Raw genomic sequence first — 9,345 nt, 5'->3', positions numbered from 1 at the left:
GATACACACATATGTGGGTGGACATAATTCAATCCATGACAGTGCTGTTGGGTGGAGCATTCTGTATATGTATATGAGGTCAAGTTGCTTGATTATGGCCTTTAGATCTTCTGCATCTTTGTTGAATTTCTTTCTAGATCATCCTTCCTTTACTGAATGTAGTGTGTTAAAGTTTCCTACTGTTATTGTGGAACTGTCTGTTCCTCTTTTCAGTGCTGTTAGAGTTTGTTTTATGTATTTTGGAGCCCTGTCATTGGGTTCATATATAGTTATTATTATATTAGTCATTATATAATGTTCTTCCTTATCTTTTATGGTGGATTTTTGCCTTAAAGTCTATTTTATTAGGGATTAGTATTGCTACTCTTGCTCTTTTTTGGTTAGTGTTTGCTTGATATATATATATATATATATTTTTCCCATCCTTTAAGTTTTCAGTTTGTGTATGTTTTTGTGTCTAAGGAGTGTCTCTCATAGACAGCATATTGCTGAGTAGTGCTTTTTGATCTGTTCTGCTAGTCTCTGTCTCTTTGCTGGTGCATTTAGCCATTTATATTCAGTGTGATTATCAATAGGTAATATAGTACTTTTTTGTGGTGTTGATGGTTTCTTTGTTTGCTTAAATTTTCTTTGCTGAGTTCTTTTTGTTTGTGGATTTTCCTATCATTTCTTTTGTTGTTGTTGATTTTTGTTTACTGAATCTTTATGTTTTTTTTTTTTTTTCCCATGCATCTGCCAGTTTGTTGAACTGTGGTGGCTTGAGTGTTGCTGTAATGCTGGAAGCTATGCCACGTAGAATTTCAAATACCAGCAGGGTCACCCATGGTGAACATGTTTCAGTGGATCTTCCAGACTAAGACAGACTACAAAGAAGGACCTGGTGGTCTACTTTTGAAAAAATTGACCCATGAAAACCATATGAATAGCAGCAGAACATTGATATAATGCTGGAAGATGAGCCCCTCAGGTTGGAAGGCACTAACGATACAACTGGTTTGGATTCTGGGTGCGGGCTCTGTGCAGAAACTTAGCTGGTAACTTGGCAGTAGTATGAACCCAGTGTATTCACTGATGCATGAGCTTGTGGGACAAATTATATCTTGTTTTCACTGGGATGTTTTGTTGAATAAGAATTGAATGAATTCTGATTTTGGAGCTTTCAATTTTATGAAACCCAGACTAATATATGAAATACATGGTACCTATTTTTACTAGGCATGTAAAATCTTTTATGTAAATGTTCTTTATTAAGAATTCTTATAAAATCCAATAGACAGTGAAAAAACAGTCCACAAAATGGGAGGAAGTATTTGCAAATACTTTCCCTGATAAGGGTCTTATATCTAAATATATAAAGAACTTTTTATAACTCAATAATAAAAAGATAACCATTCAATTAAAAAATGGACAAAGGGCCTGAATAGACATTTCTCCAAAGAAAATATGTAAATGGCCAATTGTTGTTAGGCTGTTAGATGCTGTCAAGTCTATTTTGACTCATAGAGACTCCATGGGACAGAGTAGAACTCTGAGTAGAGTAGAAAAAAAAGGGGGGGGGGAGGTTTCCAGGCTATAATCTTTATGGGAACAGATTGCTAGGTCTTTCTTCTGCAGACATTCTGGATGAGTTTGAACTGTTAACTTTTGGTAAACAGCTGAACACCTAATTGTTGTGCCACTAGGGCACAATAAGCACATATTACGGCCCATAAGCACATAAAAGATGTCCAACATCATTAGCGACTAAGGAAGTGCAAATGAAAACCACAATGAGATACTACTTCACAACTACTAGGATAGCAATAATCAAAAAGACAGATAATAACAAGACAGTGGCTAAGACGTACAGGCACTGAAACCTTCATCCATTGCTGGCAGGACTGTAAAATTGTGCAACCTCTATGGAAAATAGATTGGCAGTTCTTCAAAGTGTTAAACATGAAATTACCTTATAACCCAGCAATTCCACTCCTACTTATATCCTCAAAAGAAATAAAAACATACGTCCACATAATACTTGTACATGAATGTTCACAGTACCATTATTCATAATAGTCAAAATGTAGAAACAACCCAAGTGCCTATCAATAGGAAAAAATGTGATATATCCGTAAATGGAATATTATTCACCAATAAAAAGACATGAAGTTATGATACACACTAGATAAACCTTGAAAACATTGATAAAGCCAGTTTCATGGGTTGAATTGTGTCCTCCAAAAATATGAGTCGATTTGGTTAGGCCATGATTCCCAGTATTGTGTAGTTGCCCTCCATTTTGTGATTGTAATTTTATGTTAAAGAGGATTAGGGTGGGGTTGTAACACCATTACTAAGGTCACATCCCTGATCCAATGTAAAAGGAGTTTCCCTGGGGTGTGGCCTGCACCACCTTTTATTTTACAAGATATAAAAGGAAAGGGAAGCAAGCAGAGAGTTGGAGACCTCATACCCCAAAGAAAACAATGCTGGAAGCAGAGCATGTCCTTTGGACCCGGGGTTCCTACACGGAGAAGCTCCTAGTCCAGGGAAAGGTTGATTACAAGGATCTTCCTCCAGAGCCAACAGAGAGAGATAAAGCCTTCCCCTGGAGCTGATGCCCTGAATTTGGATTTCTAGCCTACTAGACTGTAAGCGGCAGTGAGGTGAGGTTTGAGACTGTAAGAAAGTAAATTTCTGTTTGTTAAAACCATCCACTTATGGTATTTCTTTTATAGTAGCACTAGATGACTAAGATAGCCAGTCACAAAGACTACATGTTCAAAATAGGCCAATCTATAGAGACAGAAAGTAGATTAGCGACTGCCTAGGGCTGGTGGATAAGGGCAGTGGTGGTTCATGGTAGAATTCTTGCTTCCGTGCAGGAGACCTGGGTTTGATTCCTGGCCAATGGACCTCATGCACAGCTACCACTCGTTTGTCAGTGGAGGTTTGCATGTTGTTATGATGCTAAATATGTTTCAGTGGAACTTCCAGACTAAGATGAAATAGGAAGAAAGACCCAGTGATCTGCGTCTGAAAATCACCCAGTGCAAACCCTGTGAATCACAACGGTCCAATCCTGTTGTGCATGGAGTCACCATAAGTTGGGGGCTGATTAGATGTCAGTTAACAACAACAACAGTGGAGGTGGGGCAGAATGGAGAGTGACTGCTAATGGGTTTCTTTTTGGGGTAATGAAAATGTTCTAAAATTAGTTATGGTGATGGTTATGCAACTTTGCAAATATACTAAAAACTGTTGAATTGTACACTTTAAATTGCATGGTATGTAAATTCTCTCTCAATAAAGGTTTTTTTTTTTTTAACAAAAACAAAACACTGCTCAGTGAATTTAAAGATGATCAAAATAAATGGATGAGTATATATAAAAAATTCAGTAGAGGGGCAGGTCAGTTCCTAGACTCCTTCCAAGGCTCAGATCAGTTCTCCCCTCCTCCCATCCCAGTCTTGCCCCACTGGTTCTCATTTTTTCCTACTCTTAGGCCACAGGGCTCTTTCTTATTTTCTCTCCATTGGTTGTCAGGCACCATCCATTCCACCCCTTGGGACTATTAGCTCCAAGGCTCGGCTGAGACCTAACACTGGGGTTTCGGAATAAGCCCTTTTGTCAGGCAGGGGTTGCTCCATGGGAAAGTAATTCTACTCTGGACTAGTTTTGAAATCTAGCTCTACTGTCAGTGACTAAGGGTATAAACTTGGGAGGTTTATTAAACTTCTAAAACCTGGTTTCCTCATCAGCAATTGTATTCTCCTCCCAGGGTTTGTGAAGACTGAGTGAGACAAAGTATTGAACTCACTTGACTAGGGCCTAGGGCATTTTAGGGCTCAGTAAGTGCTTTTGTCATTTGCTTTTCTAAAGTGAAAAACTCAGGTCTCCTTCCTCTTTATGGGTTTCACTGCTAATTACAATACAACTAATGATTACAGGGAAAAAGATGATATTACGACAAATGAAATATATGGGGAGTTTACAAAATTTATGAAGTCCCCAGAGTGTATTAAAAAAAAAAAATTCTCAGCTTATAGTTCCTGACTTATTCAGGGCTTCGAACCAGTTCTTTCTGGTTCAGTCATGGCCAAGGAAGTGACACTGAACAGACTCAAATCTTTAAGATTTTGGTGAACCACAATCATAACTGGAATGAGAAAAATTACAGGTCAAGGCCCGAACAGAAACTTAATCTCCCTCTTAGAAAACAAAGGCAGGGTACCTGTTGCCTAGCAACCAAATCTCTTGCCCATTGGATTTTGCATAGAGTTGGAAATAGCGGTGCCCCACTCAAAGATGGCAGCAAACCATCCCACATTGAATGTGTGTTGCTGTCCTCAGTTCTGGCAATAATCCAGTCTCATGCATCTGGCTCCCGAAAGGGCTCACTATACCTTTTAGTTTCCCATTCCAGTGCTTTGACCTACAATTTTCCTGTTCTGGTTATAGTTCTAAGTGACCTAAATTTAAAATATGTCGATCTTTTCTGGTTTTGCTTTGTTGGCCATGACTGAACTGGTTTGAACCAGTTCGAAGCCCTGCTTTCATTCAACATTCAGTCAACAAGTGTGTGGTAGACAAAATAATGCCCCAAAGATGTCCACATCCTAATCCCCAGAACCTGTGACGATGTTACCATACATGACAAAAGGACTTTGCAGCTGTGACTAAGTTAAGAATCTTGAGTTGGGGAGGTTATCCTCGGCTATCTGGGCAGGGCCAATGTAATCACAAGGGTCTATATAAGAGAGGCAGAAGGCTCAGAGAGGGGGAGGGATTTATAGACGCTATGCTGTTGGCTTTGAAGGTGGAGGAAGGGACCACCAACCAAGAAACGCAGGCAGCCTCTAGAAGCTGAAAAAAAAAAAAACAAAACAAGACAACAGATATCTGCTAGAGCCTCCAAAAGGAATGCAAGACTTGCCAACCCATTTCGGAGTTCTGACCTCCAGAACTGTAAGATAATAAATTTGTATTGTTTTAAGCCACTAAGTTCATGGTAATTTGTTACAGCAGAAACTAATCAGAAACAAATACAAAATGTGTACTGAGTGCGAGTCATCAGGCCAGGGTAGACTGGGGGGCTAGGATGGGGTACAGGCAGTGTCACGGCCCTCACAGAGCTTATAGTATGATTGGGAAAAGAAATACTAACCAGATTATCATAGCTGCAGTAATGGATATGGAGGGTGCTTTGGAAATGAAGAGTAGGGATCTAAACTCACTAAAGGGAAGGGAAATTAATGACATTTCAAGGAGACTTCCAAAATGACAACTGGGAACTTGAAGGACTTTTGCTCTCAGCTCTTATTTCTAATAGTAGAGCTCATCCACTCGCCCTCCGTGCTTAGGTAAAGCCTTCTGTTTCCTTCCTTCTAAGGCTTCTGTTCCCAGCTAGAAGAAGCCACGGATGTAATTTGCACCTCTGGGACCTCCAAAAAAGTTCACCAGGTCTTTTTTAGCCCAGGCCCCCTAATGATTGTTTTTAGAGAATTTCATTTCTCGCATCTGGACATTAAGACCTCAGATGTAAGCTATAAAACTTTAAGTACTTAGACCAGTAACATCCATAGCTGAGAGTTGCATTCCCATGATAAATCACTTTGATGAACAAAGATTGATCTTGGTCACTCCAGTAATTAATATTTTTGTTCTTTTCTCCTTTTTAAAAAATTTTTCTTAAAAAAAAAAAGCGTGGAATGCTTCATGAATTTGCACCCTTACACAGGGGCCATGCTAATCTCTGTATTGTTCCAGTTTTTGTATATGTGCTGCCAAAGCAAGCACTGTTTTTTCCTTGTTTGTTTGTACTAGTCTGCCTAACTACCAGAATAAGGTGGATAATATTTTTAAAGGAACTTTTAATTTTAGGGAAGATTTAGATTAACAGAGAAGTTATAAAGATAGTACAGAGAGTTCCCATATTGCCTTCATCCAGTTTCCCTTACTGTTAGCATTTCACTTTACTAGGGTGCATTTGTCAAAACTAAGAAGTCAACATTACTATGTTGCATTGCTATGAACTAAACTTCACATTTTATTTAGAGTTTACTGGTTTTTCAACTAATGTCCTTGTTCTGTTCCAGGATCTCATACTATCTTTACATTTACTTGTCTCTTCTGGTCTGAGATAGTTTCTCAGACTTTCTGATTAAACAATTAATACACACATTTTTTGTGACATTGGTTGCCAACCTCATGATGTCAGTACTCTCCCATTCTCGACCTTGGGTTCCCTGTTACCAGCTTACCTGTCCCCTCCTGCCTTCTAGTCCTTGCCCCTGGGCTGGTGTGCCCCTTTAGTCTCGTTTTTGTTTCATGGGCCTCTCTGATCTTTCGCTGAAAGGTGAACCTCAGGAGTGACCTCATTACTGAGCTAAAACCGTGTCTGGAGGCCATACTCTCAGGGTTTCTCCAGTCTCTGTCAGGCCAGTAAGTCTGGTCTTTTTTTGTGAGTTAGAATTTTGTTCTACAATTTTCTCTAGCTCTGTCTGGGATCTTCTATTGTGATCCCTGTCAGAGCAGTCAGTGGTGGTAACCAGGCACCATCTAGTTGTGCTGGACTCAGTCTGGTGGAGGCTGTGGTAGTTGTGGTCCATTAGCCCTTTGGACTAATCTTTCCCTTGTGTCTTTGGTTTTTTTCATTCTCCTTTGCTCCAGCCAGAATGGGACCAGTGGAGTATCTTCAATGGCCATTCACAAGCTTTTAAGACTCCAGACACTACTCACCAAAATAGAATGTAGAACATTTTCATCATAAACTATGTTATGCCAGCTGTGCTTGATGCCCCCTGAGACCATGATCCTCAGCCCTCAGCCCTCAGCCCTCAGCCCTCAGCCCTCAGCCCTCAGCCCTCAGCCCTCAGCCCTCAGCCCTCAGCCCAGTAATTCGATCCCTCAGGGAGCTTGGATGTATTGATGAAGCTTCTATGACCTTGCCTTGGTCAAGATGTGCTGACTTCTCGAATATTGTGTACTGTCTTATCCTTCACTAAAGATACCACTCATCTGTTGTCTATTTAGTTTTTTCCCCTCCTACTCCTCCCCTATCTAGTAACCATCAAAGATTGTTTTTTTCTGTATGTAAACCTTTCATGAGTTCTTACAATAGTGGTCTCATACACTATTTGTTCTTTTGTGATTGACTTATTTCACTCAGCATAATGCTCTCCAGATTCATCCATGTTGTGAGATGTTTCTCAGATTCATCATTGTTCTTTATTGTTGCATATTATTCCATTGCGTGTATATACTGTAGTCTGTTCACTCATTCATCTGTTGTTGGGCACTTAGGTTGTTTCCATCGTTTTGCTGTTGTGAATAATGCTGCAATGAACATGGGTGTACATATGCCTATTCATGTGATGGCTCTTATTTCTCTAGGATATATTCCTAGTAGTGGAATTGCTGGGTTGTATGGTATTTCTAGCTTTTTAAGGGAGTGCCGTATCATTTCCCAAAATGGTTGCACCATTTTACATTCCCACTAACAGTGCGTAAGAGTTCAAAACTCCCCACAGCCTCTCCAACGTTTATTTTTATTTTTTTGATTCCTGCCAGTAATGTCAGGGTGAGATGGTATCTCATTGCAGTTTTGATTTGCTTTTCTCTAATGGCTTGTGATCTCAAGCATTTCCTCATATGTCTGTTAGCTGGCTAATGTCTTCTTTGGTGAAGTGTCTATTCATATCGTTTGCCCATTTTTTTAAATTTGATTATTTGTCTTTTTGTTGTAGAGGTGTTTGGTTTTCCTATAGGTTTTAGAGATTAGACCTTCGTTGGATTTGTTATAGCCAAATTTTTTTTCCCACCAGTCTGTAGGTTCTCTTTTTACTTTTGGTGAAGTCTTTCAGTGAACCTAAGGGTTTAATTTTTAGAAGATCCCAGTTATCTAACTTATCTTTTGGTGTTTGTGTATTGTTAATTATGGTTTTTTATGCTATATATACTGTGTGTTAGGACCTCTATCATTGACTCTATTTCTTCTTCTATGATCTTTATAGTTTTTGGTTTTATATTTAGGTCTTTAATCCATTTTGAATTCATTTTTGTGTATGGTGTGAGATATGGGTCCTGTTTTATTTTTATTTTATCACAGATGGACAGCCAGTTTGCCAGCATCATTTGTTAAAAAGACTGTCTTTTCCCCATTTAATGGACTTTGGTTCTTTGTCAAAGATAAGGTGCCCATAGGTAGATGGATTTACATCTTGGTTCTTGATTATGTTCCATTGGTCAACGTGTCTGTTGTTGTACCAGTACCAGGCTGTTTTGACTACCATAGCCGTATAATAGGTTCTGAGGTCAGGTAGTGAGAGTTCTCCTATTTTCTTCTTCTTCTTCAATAGTACTTTTCTTATCTGGGGCCCGTTCCCTTTCCATATATAGTTAATGATTAGTTTTTCCATCTCTTTGAAGAACGCTGTTGGTATTTGGATTGGGATTGCATTTGTAGATTGTTTTGGGTATAATTGATATTTTCACAGTGTTGAGTCTACCTAGCCACAAGAATGGTATGTTTTTCCATTTATGTAGATGTCTTCCGGTTCCTTGCAGTAAGCTTTTGTAGCTTTCTTTGTATAGGTCTTTTAAGTCACTGATTAGATTTATTCCTAAGTACTTCATTTTCTTAGGGGCTATTAAAAATGGTATTGCTTTCCTAATTTCCAAATTAAAAAAAAAAAAACCCAGTGCCATCGAGTCGATCCCGAAAGATGCTGTTTATTATGTTGAGGAATAAAGGGATAATTAAGAGCATTTGTACAAAACCATGACGTGTACAAAACCATGATGATGGTTTTGTATAGATGCTCTTTATTATGTTGAGGAATTTCCCTTCCATACCTATTTTATTTTTTTAACCTATTTTATTGAGAGTTTCCATCAGGAATTGGTATTTGACTTTATCGAATGCCTCTTCTGTATTGATTGAATTGATCATGTGATTCTTTTCTGTGTTCCTTTTACAGTTCTGTGCTGAATTCCTTTTGTTTGTGGATTTTTTTTCTTTCTTTTTTTGTAGATTTTGTATTTGCTGAGACTTCATGTTTTTCTTCTTTATTTTGATGAGTAGGTTTGTTAATTTTCTTTGTCGCTACCTTGAAACTTACCTCTATCTTCCTAAGTTTAAATGAGTCTTTTGTTACTTGATATTGCATTAACTTCCTCTCCATTTTGAAAGCTCTATACCTACACCATTTAATCCCTCTTTTATTATTCTAATGTTGTTGTCTACAGATTGACCTCTCTGGTTTCCTGTTGTAAATTTTTAGTTTTGTTTTATCCTTGAGAGTTCATTATTTAGGTTGACGTCTGGCTGATCCCCCACGTGTCTGTCAGTTTGTTGTACTGTGG

At 38.6% G+C, this 9,345-nt stretch overlaps 1 pseudogene; it reads right to left on the bottom strand.

The window, feature by feature from the left end:
* Window positions 1-5,679: 5,679 nt before the first annotated feature.
* On the bottom strand, window positions 5,680-5,778 carry LOC111752742 (U6 spliceosomal RNA; annotated as a pseudogene).
* Between the last annotated feature and the right edge of the window lie 3,567 nt (window positions 5,779-9,345).

The sequence above is a fragment of the Loxodonta africana genome, chromosome 1 (genome assembly GCF_030014295.1).
Source record: "Loxodonta africana isolate mLoxAfr1 chromosome 1, mLoxAfr1.hap2, whole genome shotgun sequence".
Taxonomy (NCBI): Eukaryota; Metazoa; Chordata; class Mammalia; order Proboscidea; family Elephantidae; genus Loxodonta; species Loxodonta africana.
The sequence above is the reverse complement of the archived record's forward strand: the minus strand, read 5'-3'. Positions and strand labels throughout refer to the sequence as shown.